Genomic DNA, 22,186 nt, shown 5'->3' with positions numbered 1-22,186 from the left:
CTTCGACTTTTCTCTAAAACTGTGAAACGAATTTATAATTTATATTATATTCGACTTTTATAAATAAAATATGAACGAATGAATATTTAATACGTTCTGATTTCTGTGACCAGTATGGCGTAAATATATAAGAATATTTTATAAATATACATTTTCTTCGAACAATTCTATTGAATATATAATAACGTAACGTTATTAGACACGGTGTTTCTTTTTCCGATGACGCATGGCTGTTCTTAGAACAAAGCATAAAACTTATCTTCGCTCTCTGCCTGCATATGTGTATCGTATATCGTTTGATAAATTTTGTACTATTTTTTACCTATATGAAATTTTCTGCGATATTAATATTAATATCTATCAGTATCAGTATCAGTATCGGTGCGACACCCTGATGAACTCAACTGCAATATTGTCGAAATGTCGGAATTTTTTTCTTTCTGGACACGGCTGTTTCCCGGAAGCCTCAAACAGCGTTACACGAAACAGCGTTAATTGTATCAGTGCTAAGTGTAACAGTTTGAATATCATACCTAATCGGATAAAATATTTTTTCTTGAAAATAACTAGTATTCTAATAGAACAAAATACATTTAATATTCTAGCGTACTTTCTTTGTGTCTCTTTTTTATGCTTTACACGTGAATTCGCCACAGCTATGGGATTTACACACGTTTAAAAGCATAACTGTTCTACTTACGAGAAAGGCTAGCGGCCTTAAAATCCTCGTGACGTTTTCATGTAAAAGAGTTGAACGAAACCATCAATGTTGCTTTTCTAAAATACTTTAATTTTATCTACCACTTTTTATATTATCTATAATTTCAAAAACAGAAGTTGTGCAATATCATAGATTTTTTCGAACTTTTTGTTAACTGATATCGTGCATATTTTTTCTGGATTAATGTGCAAAAGTATTTTTGAAAGGTCATAAATTTTGCATAAATGGCTATCTGTTCTACGTTTAATGATATACAATATCCTTTTGCAAGAAAAAGTTTGTGTTTTCCCAAAACTATAAATTCTTGTGAATTCTTTCAATTTCTGTCATAAAAGAATGTAGAAAAATATTTTCAAAAATATGACTGAATAATATAATACAGTATATGATAAAATATAATGTAAGAAATAATAATTAATCTTAGTAAGCAATTTATATCTAGTTGGGGAATAAATGATAAGATGTAACATTTTCTGTGCATATTGATTACGTACCTATGCACGAGCAGTGCAGTATCCACTTATAGGCAATATTATATAAATTTTCATATGAATCGATTCACGTAAATAAACGGCATCTGTAACTACCTTGTTTATAAATTATCTGTTGAAAACTGCAAACTGAGGAAACAGCGTTAAAACATCTGAATATCCTAAAATAAATTAGCAAAATAAAAATACAATTTAATCTATAGCACGTCAGAAAATGAAGATTCAGAACTTAAATTATTTCTATTGTACAATACATTGTTTATAGGAAGTGTAAAAAATATTGAATTAAGATAGAATCTATAATTAACTTTTTGTGTAGGAGATTTACATATATGCTTAGTACTTTAAAAAACAACTTTCAACAAGGTAATTTAAAAAATTTACATATTTTTTTAATCATTTATCTGTGAAAATAAAGAGTTTAATTACAGAAACGGAGATAAAAATATTACGCCATAACAAGATATTATCGTCTATCTACAAAGAAAATATGAATCAAGCCACGAAACTATACATTTTTCTATACAAAAGATGATTCTCCTTTCATTGTCTGACTACATAACATTCACATACGTATAAATAATTAATGAATTTTCCACTCGTTTAATTTTCTCCGTTTTTTTTTCCATCTCATATGCATATTTCACTTTAACTACACCGATTATCGTGTATGTACAAATTACACTTATTAACTATTCCTACTAATATTTTACTACATACATATATACATATAGCCTGTAATATTGATTTGAACAAGTCCTTTAAAACGTTCTGCTAAAACGTTAAACGGATTAAGGAACATGAATTTTTATATTTTTCGTTAAAAAAAAAAAAAAGAAAAAGAATTGCTTCGAAAGATACGTTAACTCGAGTGTAATACTATAAAATAGCCTTGATTTTATTGAATCCTTTTTATATAGCGCTATAAGCAAACAGCGTAATGGAGATAATAAAAAACTAGTTCCAAAATGGTGACAAATAGATATCACACGTCAGATGCATAATTATTTGTTTTTTCAATAGCTCGGTTATTAATAATGCATTGCAATATTGAAATTCAATAAGAATTCAATAGGTAGGATTCAATATGTTATATATAAAAATAAAATTAAAAATAATATACATTATTTAATATTAATTTTTCAAATATCGTTTTGTGTAGATTAAAAAATAATTAAAAAAATAATTAAAAATAAATAAAAAATAATTAAAAAATAATAAAAAACGTAATATATAATAACATAATTATCCAATACCTATATATATATATATATATATATATATATATATATATATATGAGCAGAAAAATATTTTACGACACAAGGAAAAGATTATTTGATATATGTATAATAATTGCATATGTATAATAATCTTATTTTTCAGTAAATTATCTCGTTATATTGTTATATTTTACAATCTTATATCAGAAACGCATATGTGTGTAATGAAAATATCGTCGAAATTGAATTTTTTAAAACGATATTGTATTATCGGACTATTTTTAAATGCACTGTGACAAAAGCCATATGCCTTTTCTTGTCATAAATATCTCGCTGGATAATTGCGAGTACAAACTTCATTTCACCGCTTTGAAATAAAAATGAACTCTTGAATTTTTACATGTTTTCGTTATCAAAAAGATCTCGTTATTTAAAAGCATAATTTCTTACTAATGTATACAAGTTTGCTTTTATCCGGTTAAATTTTTTGTAGAATGTTTATTATACTTTTTGTATGATATTCCCTTGTTCAATTAATATGATATCGTATCGTAATAGAATAAGATTAGCATGTGCCCGCTTTCTGTCACTATCTCGCGAGGTCACGTTTTTCTCAAATTTCGCTCTGAAACGAAAAATGACCGCTTTTATAACGTTAACTATGATAGACGAGTTACAAGGAAGCTACGTTACAGTTACTTTAATTACAGGAAGCAACACAATTTTTACGAAAGTAGACCTCGGAGTCAACGTTGTTGTACCTCTTGTGAATCACTTCAATGTGTTCAAGTTAATTACATACCCTTTTTCGTTGGAAGCAAAAGTATACAGCTGTAGAGGAAACAAAATATAGTATTAAAACGAAAACAGTCTCTAAATACATTAAAGGTACAAATTTATGTGTCCAGTTGTGAAAAGTTCATATCAACCAATAGACATTAAACGTAGGAGAGAAATGATGCAATTGTTGAAACTAATTATAATCCGATAGATGTAAGCAATATACATGAAAAAGTGTTTGTAATGAGTAACATAACACAAACATGACATTATACCGGCAATATTTCTTCCTATCATATTTAATTAGAAATAAATAATTACGAACGAACTCGAAAGTAATCGACTATTCAATTTTTCTATTGTAATTGAATGTAACGTGTAGATCGTGCTTTTATAGTGCGAGCTAAGAAAATATGGTGTTAGAATAGTGGCAATCCGTTTGACGCGGTACATATGATCGACAACGTAACAAAATTAGAATAATTTTGACATTAAAAATTGATAAATAACATATACGTGACAGCTTAAAAGTTAAGTTCGATTATTATGCAACCAAACTGTTTGATAGTATTCTACATAGTCATCGGTACAGGTGTAATGCAACCTCGACTTTATTTGTAGATCTCAAATACTACCTGCTTCCCGGTAATCTGAGTAATACCCGGTAACGACTCGGTCAATTTTACAAACAAGTCTATACTTTTTCATGGAAAAAATTCTTTTTTTATAACTATTATATTACTATTACTATATGTGTACATGTACATTGTACATATGTATGTATGTATGTACGTTGTTTATATTGTATCATATTTTTCACGCAGTCTTGTATTGTTTGATTTTTGTCTGCGTTAAATCGTAAAGTCTCCTTCATCCTATCTGTAGTCGGGTCGTATAGAACACATTTCAAGTATAAAGGTCTTAAATCATCTTACGTAACTTGTTTCATATTTAGAAAGTCTATATTAATGATACATGTTTGTCATATTCTATTGATTTATCATAACTAATACGTGAAAAGAAGCGATTCTTCAATGTTTTCTTGAAACTACATCGATGGATCTATGTTGTCTATTGAATATAACAAGAACAGCTTCTTAATCCAATTTCTATTGGTAATGATGTTAGAAACAGAATTGTCTTCTTTCTATGCAAAAATTAATTAAAATAATAATATTTTTGCATTAATTGAACGATATACGTATAAAAAATAAGATTTTATATTACAATGTCGGCATGATTTGGTAACTAAATATCATTATCCCACTGAATGTTTTACAAAGTAAATTAATCAATCCCCAACTATGAATTAATTTGTCGATTAAACGATTAATCATTGGTAATTGATTCAATGACCCTAGATCATTATTTAAAATGTTTAACTTCATATAAATCAGACATAAATACAGTTTATCGGTTATAGAAGGACCGACGATTAAACAATTTGATTAATATTTATAAAATCTAAAAAACAGTCGTTCGGGAAAGCGTCAACTTTAATTGTTGCGAAGTAAAATATTATCATTATGTATAGTATGATTCTACATAACATATATATTAATAGAAATTTAAGATACACAAGTAAAAGAAGAAAGTATAACACTATATTAAATAATTATTCTATGGCGATAACGTTACCATCAGTCGATAATTCGCAAATCGCAACAACGTTTAACGTATATACGTATTTAGGACCTAATTCTTATTTTGTTATTATAGTCCCATTTTTGTTACTCATTATATTTTATTTTTATAACAACTAATCATTACAATATAATTTACTGCGGGAATAGAGATCGAGCTTATGAAAATACAAATTAATCGAAAAGATCTGCTGAACATAAATTTCTTTTACTATTAAAAATAATAATTTGCAAAAGTAAAGAACTTGGTTAAACATTTTTCGAATTATATCTAGCGTAGCTTTTTGTTAATGGAACTTCTGATAGATGGCTCCATGGGCATCAAGAATATAAACGGTATATGACGATTGAATCGTAACACGCGCGATGCATATAATGCTAAAATAAATAGTTTCTGTTATACAAATATATATGTAACTGTTATATAAAAATTAGAGAGGGGACACTCGATTTTAATTCTTTTCAACAAACAGACAATTGTAATCGCGAAATAACGAATAGATTAAAAGGCAAGAAGAAAACATTCTCCCAAGGAAAGAATTAGTAACGAGGTATACTTAATTAACATAAATAATAGCTTTTATTAAATAATTGTCAAATATATTATATAAATTGTTTTTGAGTTCAGAAGTGATACGAAGTTAATACTTTTCATTGGAAACAACACTTTGTTTGATCGGTTTAAACGATTAGTTCTATCGTTATATAACAATTGGTATTATCTGTAACATAGTATGTACAAACTTTGATACCAATAGTGCTATTAACAGGATAAATTAACGCGGCCAACGAAAGACAGGGCAAACAACGATCGACTATTTCAAAAACGCTGTTACTTTCAATCTTATAGTATGTAATATATATATTGTCTTAGAATAATGTACGTATATCCGAAACATTATACACGTTTCACATCTATTTACTACATCTAATACACGGTTGTTATTATTAAAAAATATCTACCCATTATTTAAAAGAATCCATAATGCTGTAACTAAGCGGTAGATCTGAAGTCAGACCGTAGTCACTGGTCTGATTAGCTACAGATTCGAACTACTTCGGCAAAGTCAGTGCATGCGCTTCAAGGTTTTCATAGTGGCTGTCGCAGTGATTATAAAGATCTCGAAATAGGACAAAAGCTCTGATCTGTATTGCACGAAATGTACGACAAATGAACTCGTATTCCTTAATTCCTTCTATTAGCTGCTCGTCGTCGTTGTCGCTTATTCAAACGCGTACCACTTCTCCACGTTTTTTCATTTGCTTCAAATTTTGGCGAATTTTAAGGAACCACGCTATACGATAGTTAAAAGATAACTCTTCGTATTAGACCGTGGCGAAGATCTCAGCTCGTACAGTTACAGTTTCGATCGAAACTATCCGAGTATCGATCGTACAACCTGTAACATCGTGTTACGCTCGGACGTGTGTACACTATACACGCGCTTCATTGCGGGAGCAGGCGACACAGGCACGTCCGTGTGGAAAAGTGGTAACTGGTAACATGTATACACGCGTATTACGTGTGCACGCGGAAAAGCTGAAGATTAAAAAATATACAAAGGAGAAGGGAGGTGATGAAGAATGGAAGAGTGAGATGGGGAAGGTTGTGTGTCGTTACGTGCGAAAGTGAGAGAAAGAGAAAGAGAAAGAGAACGGGAAAAGGAAAGGGAAAAGGAAAGGGAAAGAGAAAGGGAGAGAGAAGGAAGAAGCGGTCCGCAAGAAGATTCTTGGAGTCGCGGATGGTAAAGGTTCGGGCAAGGGTAGGTGGGTGGTTGTGTCGGCGAAGGAGAGCCACAGGAGGACTAGAGGTGAAGAAGGAGGTAGAAGCGAAGGTGGAGGTTGCCGGAGTAGGTGGATGAGGATGAAGAGAAGGATGAAGAAGAGGAAGGGGGAGGGTGGTTTAGGCGATGGTGGGAGTGGGCCGAGCTAAGACGCGTAATGACGCCCTGAATCAATATGTGAGGCACTGAGATATGCATACGAACTAAGACAACCGCACACCAACCAGCCACAGCTCCTCTGCTCGGCGTCGCGGCGCGGCGTCCGCGCCGTGGCGCAAAAGGAGGGGAGAAATTAAAGACGAAGCAGGCACAAAAATAACGACCCACCGGCAGTACCGTCTTTCCTTCTTTCACCTTCGCTATTTCCTTTAACGTTCCTTTCTCTCTCCGCTTCTTTCCCCTCTTTCTTCCCTCCTTGCCACTCCCGCCCACTATCCTCTATCTTCTTTTCTCTTTCTTTCTGTCCTTTAAACTTTCGCCGCCTCTCTTTCCTCGTCTCAGCTGAGATTCTCTCCGTCTTTCTTCGTTCTGCTCTCTCGAAGACGTGACTGCACGGCTGAGATGAGACCATAGGCAGAGGGATACGATGCTGCTAGTCGGTGTCAAGAGAGAGCAAGAGAGTGGCAGAGACGGACAGGAAGACAGAAAGGGATAGAGGAGGAACGGTGACAGGGGAGAGAAACGAGAGAGGGTTGACGAGTGGAGGAGACGATCGGTTAGTAGATCGTTTCGATCGGGACAATGGTCCTGGCTCTCGAGTGGATCCTTGAAACGATCTTATCCGTACAGTCTTAATCCACGTCCCTGCTATTATTCGCTTTTCCCGGCACAAAGAAATACAAATGCCGTTCCCGTAATAGCCTGCGAATGTATGTATACATGCAAACCGAGGGCTCTTGCCGAAGGGATGGCTTGGTGCCGCGATTAGACGAGAATGCAGACAGAAATGACGTCGTTGTGTAGATTTTAATACGATAAATGGCTCGCTTCTACTACACGTGTTCATCTTCTCTTGCAGTTTCGGCAAGCTGATTTAATCAAACGATACAGCTCGTTAGCGATTTTTCTCTCTTCTATACAACATTCTCCAACATTTCCCTCTTTCCTTTAATCTCGTTTTATATTTCGATCGATTCATAGATCCGCTATTCGTCCATCTATTCGTTACGCGTCTTCTCCACGATATTTACATCGGTCATCGTTGATCCAGCGTCTTCTTTTCTACCGCTGCATCCAACGTCCTAACAATCGTCTACGCATATACGTATCTCCGGTTTCGATATTTTCTTTGATTACCATCGTGCTCTTGTATCTCATTAGTAGCATCGCACTGGCATCAACCAATCGGTTCGTAATAGTTATTCGTTTCTAAATTTCAAATTAAAACGACAAACCGTACGGAATTACCATCTTTTTCTTTTACAAACAAACAGAATCGCGGTTATAAGGGCTTAAACATTTTTAATCAATACACGTACATTTCTATAATTGCAACACATTACCACCCCACCCGTTTGACATCTAAATCGATTTACGTCCTTTACGAAATTATACGACGAAGCTACACAACGATTGCTGCCGCGTATCGTTTCTACCTTGTCGTCTACGTTCGTACAGCGAAGATCTTCCTACGTATATATATATACGAGCATATGTATATGTAAATTTCGTGTCAAGGAAAAACGTTAGTTATTTGTTAGTATGCTATACAATGAACCGTTAGACTGTTGATCAATTGCCAACGGAGAAAACAGTCGTAAATATGTCCTAGATATATTGTACTATGCAAGTAGGTGGACAGAGAAAGATATTGCTCGTGACTCTTACATACATCTGTAGACCTCTGTCAAAGTTTTCGCAATTAATATTCCCCTTGTTCCTTCTTCGTGTTTTTCGTGCATCGTAGGAAAGAATCTTAGCGAAAAGTAAGAAAACAATTGGTCGATCGATTTCCAACAGACAAATGTAATTATTTAACACTATCGAGGCAGTGTTATGCGAAAGAGCGTATCTAATTAAAATCCCAGTGAGTCATCCGAGTTAGTTTACGTGTTTTTAGGAGAATATACGAAAGATGTCGTTAGAACGTATACGACTGTTTCGTTTGACGCAAGATAGTTTAGATACGTATTATCATGCGATATATCGATAAATCAATTTATCTTCTGACTTGAATACGAGTCAGATAAATTTCGGTTATTTGCGATAATATAGGTATACTATTTTTAGTGATATTAGCATTTAACGAGCCACGGTTCGAGATAAATGATTTATGTCGTGTTCGTTGTTAATTTCGGACAATATGCTTACAAACAATAGGAAAAGAGTCGGCGAAGGGAAAGAAGAGATTTATGAGTTTCATTTACATGTGACCTAATTCGTCCGAACGTAATCAATGAGCAAGACATACAAATCAGATTAAAACTCTGATTTGGTTAACTACACACGAAACAGTAATAACCCCTCCTAGGTCAAATTTAAGCCACCGTAAGGGATCGTATCGATCACGAAACCCGAAAGTCAACGATCGTCGTGTTTCTTTTAATATGCGTCACCCTGCAGTACTTCGTAATCAGGTCGCTATTGACAATATTACAATTCAATTTAACGTTGAAATTTGCTTCGTTCCATTGCCAAATTAGTTTCCGTTTTTCATAATAAATTTCAAATTAACGAAAACCTTCGATGCTTGGTTACTTTTCGAACTTTAATTGGCAAAAGGGTATTTCAGAAAGGGTATATTAGAAATTTCCCTTTTTTCTATTACTATGTACAGTCGATGTACATTGATACTCGGACACTGTTCGAAACCGAATAACATTTTTAAAATTGGATCAAATCAATTGGATTTAAATTTTTATAAAAAATGAAAAGAATTAGTTTGCTAGATGATGCCTAAGAAAAATTTTTGAAAAAAGTTGCGGTTGTTCGTGATCGCCCCTTTTTACAACTACTTTTATCCGTGCCTGTAATGAAAATTTGGACGATACGTTTTGTAGATCTACGTCAATCATATACGTGTTCTTCGCCACTTTTAGCCGATAACTGCGATAAGGACCAAAGATTCTTACATCTTTCGACGCCAATTGCGTGTTGTCGTATCAACCGATTTCGATGAAATTTTCAGCACGTACAATACATAACAAGACAAGAGTGTTGTTAACATTTTCATTATACATTCAGACACGATACAAATTTCTTCAAAATTTTCCTTACGCGTTATTTAATAAACTAATCCCTTTCGTTTCTTCGATAAAAGTTCAAGTTCGTTCGGTCCAATTTTAAAAACGTCATTCCTGTTTCAAGGAGTGTCGGAATATTATTGTGACCGATTGTACGTGAGTCTATTACACGTGTTCCATTATTGTAGCTTACGATGCCAAATATGTCATCAGTTTGTAGATATTCGCTACGAATTAACTTAAATTTGGATAAACCTTTTAGAGGATAGGAACGTGATCTATTGATCTCCGCTACTTCCAGAACCTCGTATTTCGCTTATTCCAAAAGTGTGTTGTAAATTAAAAAACTGACGAAAAATTTAATTTTCTAATCCATTGTTCGACTTTCCGATCATCGGCATTCTTGTCAATGAAATAAGAACTAGAGAATGTAACATCGCTAAAAAAATTTTCATCGCATTCGTGAATCACAAAATCGAATAATTTTATAATACAGAATAAATATAAAAATATTGTCTGTCTTTCATTAAAAATAAATTTTGTCGTCGATTACGGGAATTTCAATTTTTATACAAACTACATGTCAATAACATAAACTAACAGCGACCTAAAACGACCAACCAGTTTTGTCAAAAGTATGGACACGCGTAATTACTCTCGAATTTTCATCGCGCTTCGTATCCACCTGCGGGTCTAAGCGTCTAGTTTATCGGCACCGCGGAGGGATTTCTTGGACGATGATACTCGTCTGCGTCTCGAAGAAACCGATCCACGAGATCCGACGCGCGCGGTGATCATCGTTGTTGCTAACACGAAGCGTTTATCTCTAGCGTGTAATCGATATTAAAAGTCTAAAATGTGTAGCGTGTGTGGCAAGCTGGCCGCGTGTAGGGGTCATAGCTCGACGTTGGGAGTTGGGTGAACCCCGCGTTACTGGTTGAAAGGGGAGGGTGGTGGAGAACAGGCAGGCGACCAGGGGGTGAGAGGGGCTGGTAAGAGTGGTGAGCAGCGGCGGTGGAGGCGGCAGCAGCGGCGACGGTGGTGGTGGTGGTGGTGGTGGTGGCGGTGATGGTGGTGATGGTGGTGGTGGTGGTGGTGGTGGTACGAAGAGGTGGAGGTTCTCATTAAGCAGCCCGGGCACCGCGCTCTGGGGGTTTAAATAAGAAGAAGAAGCGTTGCTGTGTGTGTGGAAGAAGGGAGAAAAGGAGAAGAAACCGGTAAGACTAAGGCAGTAAGGGTGAGCAGGCGAGCGAACGCGAGAGGAAGTGGGAAACAGAGAGAGAAGAAAAGGAGATAGAAAGTGAAGGGGGTCGGGGAATTATCAGGGCTCGCGCTCTTCGCGAAGGGTTGGGGGTACCGGCAGGCAATATGGCCGCTACTGATGAGTGATGCTCGTAACCCTTACTGCCATCCATCCCTGACTGATACGTCAGTCAGTCGGATCTCTTAACATACTTGGGAATTATGCTCGCCACGACCCTTCTTTATCTCCATTCCTACCATTGTTCTCGTCGAAGGTTCTCCGTATTCGGTCAATGTTACCGTGAATCGCGTATCAATTGCTTTAATTAGACGGACCTCCTTCGTGGTTGATTTTCCATACTTTTCTTCCTCGCTGAATTTTCTAAGCGAACTTGGACATCCATCGAACCTTCTAGAGTAAACAGACGATCAATTATATCGTTATATCGTTGTGCATAGGTTTGTTCGACAAGATAGAAAAAGATCTTTCTTTCGAACGATACGAACGGTGGTAACGAATATCTGCAATTAGGATACATTCTCGCGCAACGACTCGAAATTATTTCCGTGATTGCGAATTACGTTATACGTAATCTCGACGCGATCGAACGAATTAGCGCTGATCCAAATTATCAGCTTCGAATTTATGCAAACGTAAATGTCAAGTTGCGGTTAAGAACGGCAGCAGCGTCGAATCGCTATAGAACAGCCCACGGTGGAACCTTTGTTACCAAACGCGTCGGCTATACGTTTATATTACAGAGAGTTTAGATTGGAAAAAAGGAACGGATCGTCGTTGTAAATTGAAAAGTTGTCTCGCGATTTTGCCATTTGAGTGGTTACCCAAAGCCGACTGGTTAGTCAGAGCTGCGAAAATTACAAAGTGACGAGCAACGTCGTAGCCGTTTTCGTAACGAATCAAACTTGAGTCACACCATACATCCGATAGAATTATCGATACAATCTTCATTTCCCACGGACTAATCAGAACACTCCCCCAAGGGCAAATCATCTTTCCAACGAAAATATGATTAGAACAGATCAAGGGTGTCCATGGAAGTTATATAAGACACGGATCGCCCCGGCACCTTTAACGATCAAGATCCAAAGCGTATAGGTATACAAGCGAGCCCGACGAAAGGTATTAAGAAGGTACAGGCAGCCCTAACCTAACTGCAGCAGCCCTGGACCGATCCTCATCCTCCTTACACCCACACTCCGTGGCCGTCTTACTCCCTGGCCCGAAGTTAAGGGTGGTCTCTTTGTCTCGCCCCTTCACCCTCCTCTTTCCCATCGTATGCGTGCTACACGGACGAAAGACACGCGTGTGCGTGAAACCTCGCAAGACGGACAACGGGGTTGTTGGGTGGATGGCTCGAAGGTGTAGGATGAGAAGAAGGAGGAGGCGAAGGAGAGAAAGTGAAAGAGGGAGCGAGAGAAGCTGGCACGAGCGAAGGAGAAAGCGAGAGAAAGGGTGAGGAGTGCAAACGGAGGGGAATGCAAATTAGAAACGCTTGGGCAGAAAGCAGGAGGAAGAGGGCCAGGGTAGCGTGGGAGGATAGAGAGGGTGGCACTGGCTGGATGGGGGTATATAAGAGGTGGTGACTGAGGGTGGTGGCCAAGGAACTTCACTTATGTAAACCGTGTAACGGTGTGCGCACTCGCTTGCCGCGTGTGTTCACACTGGCACCTACCGGTTTCTCTATGTATGTGTACGCGTGTCCCCCATGCGTGTGTGTATATATCGATTGCTGGCCAAGCTACCCCGCGGGGTGCCCTCCTTACTACCCCTATAGTAATTATTGTGCTTCTCACATGTGTGTATTTGTCGTGAGATTTCGCGCAAGATGGTATGCGTGCGGGCGAGCGCACACACGTTGCAAAAGACCCTGTACACGTATATCCGAGTTCCTTACGTGCCTTGTCCGATGGTTCCTATAGCGAGCTACGGCATTTAACGGGTGTCATCCTATAAAGCGAACTTCCATTCGTTACGAACCCGTACGAACATCCTATCGTACCCGTCCCGACCAACAGTTCGTTCCGGCAAAATGTTTTCTACGAGTCGCCGGCACCGTTTCTGCAAATTCTTACTTACTTCCTCGTTAACCGCGGCTAATTAGCAGATTTTCCCAGAACGCACGCACGCTTCTACTACGCTTTTCTTACATTTTCTTCGTAAATACAAACTTTATAAATATAAACTGTAATCGTTCGAGTGGAGACAAAACGAGGGTCGCAATAATGACTACACGCGAAATGGAAGCTGCTCCGTAGATAGGAATTTACGTAACGAACGCTCGACTTTAACTTTCGTTTTGGCTAACGATATCTATGGAAGAACAGCTGTTCGCGGAGCTTTACGGAAAACACTTTAAAGGAGTGGAAGGCGCGAGACCGAACATCTAAGAATAAGATTGGTTTATTTTCATTTCGAAGAAAAGTTACCAAAGCCGTTCGAAATCGTTGCACGATTACACGTTCGATACCATCGATTGTACTAACTTCACCAACTCGAATCCTTCTATATCGTTCGATCGTGGAACGGGCACGCTTTAAAATCCTGCTTTACATAGGTCGACACGCGAACCTTTAACAGCCTCGTCAGATGGAAACAAAGTCGCACAAGCGTAACTACGTACTAGTTCTACACGTAACGCGCATAGTTGACGCTGAGGAATGATTGTGCGTGGCGTTCGAACGGTCGTGCCATCTGATAGATCGAGCCTCGCTGATGCTCTTATTCGAAATAAATGGCAAGACTCGTGCGATAGTATGTAATTCCTCGGCCAGTATTTCGTTCTTCGCACACACGATCGCGCGTTCGTGACACCGTAGGTGAAGCCACGTGCGGGTTCACACACAATTTCACCGGCACGGTAGTGCACACAACTAACGGTCCGAAGTGCAAGAACATCCCTGCAAGCCACCCTCGACCACCTCGTCCATCCTCTCCTAGGGCAGTCTTGGAAAGGACCTTCAAGCAAGAGGATAGGAGAGAAGCGGTTAGGAACGGACGGTACGACGAGAAACGAACGGACCGACGGACGTAGGACAGAGCACGCGCTATATATAGCAACCCTATCTTGCGACACACAACCACAAGTCATCCCCCCGCTCACGTACTTTGGCCGCATTCTCAGCCCCACGGTTCACCCCTTGGCTCACCCCTTCGTCGTTTTACCTATCTCCTTCTCGTTCTCCTTCACCTTGCACCACACTCGTCCGCTTTAACTCTCCGTTGTTGTCTCTCTTGCTTTCGCTCGCGGTTCTTCCCCCGTCCCCTTCGTCTTCTCTTCCCGCCGCTTCATCGTGAAACCTCCGAGGCAATCAATCCTCCGTCTTACAACGTACTGACCACCTTCCGAGAAACTTCCACTGGCACTCGTGGCTAGATGGATTTGAGGAAAAAGTCGTGAATGGTTAATCGTCGGTTCTGCGGACAGCGCTACACTGGATTTTGCTTTATTTGCCATTGTCCCGGGCTGCGAACGACGAAACAGGGCTTCTCGAGGGTCGAAATAATTGTTCTACTTTCCAGCCGAACGGGTTGGCTTACTTTCACCGAAATCTCTTCTCTTCGCCTTTTGTCTCGTATGATTCGATTCTTCCGTACAAAGCTTACAGCTCGATTTTTCAAACATTTTTTTGCATATCTCACTTTCCAAATGTTCTCACGATGCAAGTTTAACCGAACAAGATTCAACGGAAATAAATAATTTCTCCATTAACCATAAAAGTTCGTGTCGATTATCGATAATATACTCCGATCGATATTCTCACAAAACGATACACCTGTGTTATTTCAATACTTCAATTTCTTTCCAAATCGTAATATTTCTCAACTCGTTCTTCCCCGCCATTATTCTATCCTTGTTTCTTCCTGTGGTAACTATCCGAGGCAATCTATCTTCCTTTTTGCAATGCACTGACTGCATTTCAAACAACTTTTACCTTCCTACGTTCGAAGTTAACGTAACTCTTGATTTAACTCGAGGGAAACAAATCGCAAATTTTAGCGTAGTTAGAAAAGAAGTTTTCCTTCCTATACTTTTTGGGGCGATGATCGATTATATTAAATTATTTTACGCTATACTATGTCATATATTTACGAATCGATATTCTACGTAATCGTGATTCATGTACATTACGCGTAACTTACGCGTATCGTAATTACGACAAGGAATACAATCGTACGAGCCTGAAGACTTGGCACAAAGGTGTAGCTCTTCGTGAAGTATGGAAGAAAAAGCAAAGAATAGATATCGAAAAATCCTTCGCTCGGCTTTCAGTGTAAAGCCACTCTTTAATCACGACTCGGGGCAAATTATGGACAGTTAATTCGCTTGGCTTCTCCTCTCTTTTACGGTTATTCTATGCGGTCATTTCCATCTCTTCGCTCTGTAGCCAAAGGCGTTCCACAGTCAAATCGAGAACCAATCAATACCGATAATTAATTAGAAAAATCAGAAAGAAAAAACTTGCGAAACTCAAGAGTTCCAACGGAGCTGGTAGAAAAACTGCCGGAGGCTTTCGTTTGACTCCAAAGTCCCTTCACCCTCCTCCGCCCTCCTGCCTTCTCATCGGTTCCTCTCCGGTGAAACCACCCTTTTCGCCCCTGTTCGACCCTACCGAAAGTCCTTGCTCAATCAGCCTTCCTCCAGAGTTCCTCCTCGCTCTATGTTCTTCCTCGTTCTCAGGCTCGTCTCTTAGGCTGCAGTACTCTCGTGTCTTCGTGCCCCTTTACCATTGAATAAATTAACGTTTTTAGTTTGCCGATATTCTGTCCGACGCAGCCTCGGCTCCACTCTACTCTCTATATCTTCCGTCTATCGCAATGAATGAACTTCTTTTTCTTTCAGACGCTGCCTGCCTTCGCAGCGGCCGGGCCGCGCTCCTTCGCGCCGCTTCTCGGCCACCCACTCTATTCAACCGCGAAAATTCTGCAGGAATTTTAATAACTCGGATTCGTACTGATTAAAACGGAGGTCGCATCCGACATTCCTCCGACCAGCCTACGGTTGCTACTTGGCAGCGGGTGAGTTCAATATTTTGCCTCTGTGTATTTATTCCTTCTTAATCCGTGTTCCTTTTGAAGAGATAGAGATAGGGATAGAGAGAGGAAGACAGGCGGGCAGATTGAGAAAAGACGAGAAGAAAGGAAATACGTCGTTGAAACTTGTCGAGTCGTTATATATTTACTCAATAACATTAATAATTTCTCTAGTGCGCGTTTGCATCGAGTATGTTGTATTATTTGATTCTATCACAAAATTTTGATTTTATTTACGAAAAATTTATTTTTCTATGATAAACTCGAAACGAATCTAAAATACGTGAAAGATCTGTTCGCAATTTTCTTCGCTCCTGTAATATAAACGATATATTTTCTTTCCGTCGTACAAACTTATTAGCAATTAACTGCAATTATTCCATTCATTCTCTTTTTACTTAAAGTTTTAGCGTCGCATCGACATCTAGATCAACGAGTGAAAAATTTCACTTTTTCGCAGTATTCGTTAAAGAGAACAGGTAATTCGATTACGATAATCGATCGTTTTAGTTTTTATGCAGTTCTGACGATCACGATGATATTCAACAACGATTACACTGCGTTTCTTCGCATTCTCATTCAGATTTAAACATGATTATTTCTTTATGTACGTTACGTCTATTCAAGGATACTTTATGTAAATAAGCCGAACAAGGTCAGAAACTTGGCTTCGGATTTACCATCCACTTTCTCTCCTTTCGACCCGTTCGACCTCATCCTTTCTCACTGACTGGAAACTTCAGCTTTCGTCGCTTTTACACGTAACACGTCTTACATTATTTTATCACCTCCCAGAATCAATTAAGCAAAACCTTCCACCTTCTAAACGATCTTAAAACGTTCATTATTCGATCCATATATCGGACGAAATCATCGTCACGTATATACATATCTGTATGTATACATGGATTTACAAACATTGTTTGCGAAGAGTCTGCGTATTTTCTTCTGTTATTTTATTATTACGTACCTTGAACCTCGCGGATTCTTTTCATGTTTAATCACGTCATATCAAAAGCTTTCCGTCTAATTATAAAGTAACATCGAAATCAGAAAATTAGTAAATATATGCTTTGCTTATCATGTCTCCCTCCCGTATACTTGTACTTGTACGTACACATGTGTATACCTTTTGGTAACGATACATACGACTCATAGTATGCTATATATCTATGAGTCTGCGAATAGCTCGAGACGTCACGTGCTCGTGGCTTTTAACAAAGCTATGTGAAGTCATATCAATGGCAAACGTGTCTAAATCTACGCATGCGGAAAAAATCCTGTATAGTACAAGCGTAATGCTATAAAAGCGAAGGGAAACGGATTGACCCTACCGAGATGCTTTCTATCAAATGTCCCGACTCTGAAGCGGAGTGATAGCTTACGTGACTGAACGACCGCGATGATCATTTAATTCCAGTCGAGGAAAAGTATCAACAGTCGGGGGCAGTTGATCGGGGTGAGGGTGTCATTCGGTCCGCTGGTCTGTCGGTCTGTTGGCCTAGGGAAGGGCGCGTGGCGCACGTCCACTATCAATTTATCACCCACCCTCGCAACTTTCCCTCTCGGACCTCGTTCTCGTTTTCCCTCTTTTCTCGGGTCGCCCAACCTCTCCCTTGACCTCTGCACCCCTCCCTGTCTCCCTATCTGTCTTTCTTTCATCCTTTTTCGATCCACGAAAGAAGAGACCACTCTGAGAAAAGAGGGAACACGAAGAGAGTCGAAACAACCATGACCAGCACAATCTAGCGGTGGTCAGTTCACGCTGTAGGATTATAGCTTGTATGTACTACTCGTCGCAACCAGTCCGTTTGCTCTTTGACTCGTCGAGCACCGAGGAGAACCGTTTACGTTGAACGATTCTGATCGTGAAAAAGGATAGACGAGCAACGACGTGCATGATTTTCGCTTTTACGACTCATCGGGGAACGTTACGAATGCCTGAAGGAAGGCAAGAGAACTTGGTTTTCAATTTTTTAAAGATAAAAATTATCGTACCTTCGTGATCTGTTTCGTATTTCGTTACTTGGAACGACGCGACGCGATCTACGATTTAGCACCGATTTCGCCTAAAAATCCGATTCGTACGTGCTCAATTAATTATACGGTTTGTATAATTATAAATTAATTACGTCTACGTATATACAGTTTCGCTAATACGGGTCCGCTCTGGGATCATCTGGGATCATATGTTTTTAAACGCGTAATTAACTCTTTGCATTAATTAGTCGAGATTCTCAGTATTTTCTGAGATAACTTTGTAAACATTGTACAGGGGATCAAGAAATATAAAATACGGTACTGTCCGATAAATCGAATATTAGATATAACGCGGTTGTAAGTGCACGTATTTTTGCATAAAAATTGAACATCAAACGGAACAATTTCACCGCAGGTACGCTTTTTTCATCTACTTTTGTAGAAGAAATTATCTACTCGCGTAACATCAGGCATCAGCATCTTGTATAAGCTTCAATTAAGAACCCGTGCGTTGAACGCAAAAGTTCGATAGAAGGGAAAATAACGCGCGTTAACTTTCAAGAGTCGACGTCTCGTGTATCGACCTCTGGTACAAAAACACTTCCTTCTGGTCAGCCTTGCGCGGGTCAGTCGATCGCAGACACTGGCACGCTAACATCACCGCACGATCGTACACGAAAAGACATAACCGAGTACGCGGGAGAAATTTTTCTACCATCGGTAACCACCGGTATACTCGACGAAAGGGAAAGCAAGGGAAAGAAACGAAAGACTACGACGGGTCGGGCAGGAAGGAAAGCAGGACGACGCGACGCGACGGCTAGAATCGAGGGTGGTTAAAGGAGAGAGAGAAGGCGGACAATAAAATCAAGCGGCAGGGCTTCAACCCTTCCGCTAGAGTTGAGTCGTAATCTTGCTTGCCACTCAAGGGTCGAGGCCTACGAGATCCCATTTTCTTTTCCGCCAGGGTAATTAATTAGCGTCACTCTGTTAAATCACGCGACGTACGTGTTGCGTGTTGAATATCCGATCCGTGCGAAAGTAAACATGATAAATAGCGATCGATCGAAATACGTGAGCTTTTGTAATTTAATTTATTTTCATTTCTTTAATCATGCACGTAATAGCTCTATTAAAATCGATACGAAGATTTTATCGATCGCGTGGAAGAACGACGGTACGTTATAAAAAGCACGATATTCAGAGGAGCCGCGAAGAATTACCAGAACGGAAACGCACAACCTTTCAGTGGTTTATACACGAGTAATTTTCCAACCAATATCAAAAGTTATCTTTCCACTGGCGCAAATGAACTTTAATTTCTGTAATTCAATAAGCCACAAGAGCACTCTCGACTCGTATCTCCGATAATTCTGGCTTTCAATACGAGTTTAAGAACATCCGAGATCGGCACTTATTTGTAAGTAATTCAGATCCGCTGCTGGCCCGCCCTTCTCCATGGTTTAATGATTAAGACGAGCGTGCAGGAAGGGGGGGGGGACACAGGAAAGAAAAACGAACCGAGTAAAGAGAGAAGGATAAAGAGAGTGGCTCTTGTCGTCGTTGCTGCATTTTTAATACCGCATTCTTCCCTTTAAAATTTAAAAATACTTCCGCGTCGCGTAATTGCAGGACCTGCTGGAAGTAAAATGCACGTGAATGCAGGGAAATCCGTCTCGTTGGTCGATCCACCGCCGACGGAACAGAGTTTCGCGAAAAGAGGAGGGAGGTGGTGGTAAAGGGGGAGTTACAGAGAGGCAGCGTGCCGGGGCTGGTTGCTCCAAGAAAATTAAGTACTGCCTGGTAATTTGAGGTATTGATTTTTATAGCCTCTCTCGGTAGGCATACATTAAAACTCCCTCTTTGCCCCCCTACCCTGCTTTGCTTTCCACTCCTTCTTCTTAGTCACCCTTCCCTGCAGGGGTGACACGAACACGGCGGTGCCTGGCGATCCAGCATAAATCTATCTTCCCTTCCCTTCCCTTCCCTCTTTCGAACGAAACGTTCGCATACGTGTCTTTCGAACGAGCCTGCTCCTCTTCGATCACGACCTCTGCCAGTCTTCATACCGTAGAAATTATTTTTTTTTTGTAATGGAATCGATACCACTGTTATATGTACGCTATATATCGATACTATTCTATCGATTAATTTATCAAATGAGATACAATTTAGATATAGTTGATATAAATTAATACATGCAATTTTATGCCGAATGACGTGAATTTTGATAGATACTTTTCGCAAGTTATTAAAGCGACTTATTAAAAATTGCTGGAAAATTAAACGCGTTTAATCAACTTGGAAATAGTTTTTATATGTAACCTTCGCATGAGAAAATTAGACGAAAGTTAAATTTTGACATTCCTCCTCGGCTCGTACTTGGCATACGCGTCATTATATCGATTTAGTTTTTCACGTTAATTAATCATATTGGTCCGAGGGAAAGCAATTTGTTCGGAGCAACCCCAGAAGGGTGTCACGAGTACTGTGGCGTGTTTCGATCAGATAAAATTTCTCCCCCAATGAATTTTTCACCTCCTGAAGCACGGATGTTCCCCGTGCTGTCATACGTAATTACAAACACTCTGTGTATTCCTAATCGGCAACTATTTCTGCAGATTTTTAATTAAAGCCATTTCTTTACAAAATATCTTTATTAGAACGATAACAGGAAACGGTCACAGACATATACGCCACATATACTAGCTTTTAAATTGAACTTTAGAATATTTAATTTTAATCTATATCCTATATCTTGCGCAATAATTGTCTCTTGTGGTTTTGGCGTGTAAAACAAAAGTATAAATTAGCAAGTATTTTAAAATTAACTCGATCTAAAGTCTTACGGATCGTCGCTGCCCAACAATGATCAACGATACGGGAAAGTATAGTACAATGATATTCTGAACGATAATATTTCAAAGAGAAAAATGTCGGAAAGATGCTGGTACATATAAGAAGAAATGAAAATTCAGAATCTTATATGCGTAAATAATAGAAGGATAATTTTTGTTAACGTACACGGAGGATATACAAGGAAACGGTCTGCGTTAAAAAATAATTGTAAGAGATAGAGAGAATGGTGAAAAGGCGTACGAATGGATGTGGAAAATTGGTGGTAAAGATCGTGCACGATCCGTTCTTTCGTTGTTTTTTCGTTTCCACGTCAAGATAGAGAAGCAAAAGAGAAGGAAAGGAAACTCTCTCGTTCCAAGTTCATATGTGAGCGTCGATTTCGCGGTCCGCTGCGCTGCGTGAGTGGTTTGCTTGCCGCTTAAAAGATCCGAAGCATAACCATAGCGATGGCTCCACGACATCGCGCAAGCTTGTCCAAACAATACGATCAAATAAAGATTGGCTCTACTTATCAAATAAACAAATTCGTTTCTCATTGGCTATCGTTGAACTACTGATATTTTACAATATGTTTCGAATCTTTGTATCGGTTGTAAATCACCGAAGAAAATTATTATAAATAAATTGGAGATACTTTTGAAATTTTATGCACATAAGGACAGTCATACATAAAATTACTATATAGGATATATCGTATATAGAGGAATACAATAGATACACGCGGCTATACAACGGAAGGAACAAGGTGAATAAAAGATTTCTTAAAATGATTTGCCTCGACAACGTACGTACTACCTGAGCTTCTGAGGGTAACGGCGTAAAGGCTGGAGCGTCGCACCTGTTGCTTCAGTTCTTAGCACCAAATCGAAGGCCCCGACTCCGACAAGATACCATAAAATGGAATTTCATAAAGTGTATTTGGAGGCTGCAGGTATATACGTATCTACTTACCGTAGGTATACATGCCCTTCTGTTACATCGATCTCTGGCGTAGTTCGCTATGTGCACGTACCGTCGCACGATCACGCCGAAAGTATTGTATATTACCGTGCACCTGGCACACGTAAGCACTGCTTTTTCAACGGAACGAGATCGATAAACTTTGGTTTTAACGCTCTCGAGCCTGAGATCAGATTCGATGAAAAACCATTATCGTTCGCGCTACATTAACAAATTACTTCAAACGGGACACGACGAGGTGATAACGTAAGATTTATATTTTTTTCTTGA

At 38.9% G+C, this 22,186-nt stretch overlaps 1 long non-coding RNA gene across 1 annotated transcript in view; it reads left to right on the top strand.

Moving 5' to 3' along the window:
* Positions 1 to 15,931: 15,931 nt before the first annotated feature.
* LOC125387183 overlaps positions 15,932 to 22,186 on the top strand; it is a 53,429-nt gene continuing 47,174 nt past the window's right edge. Inside the window, exon 1 of the long non-coding RNA XR_007227744.1 lies at positions 15,932 to 16,102. This is a non-coding gene — a long non-coding RNA (uncharacterized LOC125387183). The remainder of the gene's footprint in view (positions 16,103 to 22,186) is intronic.

The sequence above is a fragment of the Bombus terrestris genome, chromosome 2, assembly GCF_910591885.1.
Source record: "Bombus terrestris chromosome 2, iyBomTerr1.2, whole genome shotgun sequence".
NCBI lineage: Eukaryota > Metazoa > Arthropoda > Insecta > Hymenoptera > Apidae > Bombus > Bombus terrestris.
The sequence above is the reverse complement of the archived record's forward strand: the minus strand, read 5'-3'. Positions and strand labels throughout refer to the sequence as shown.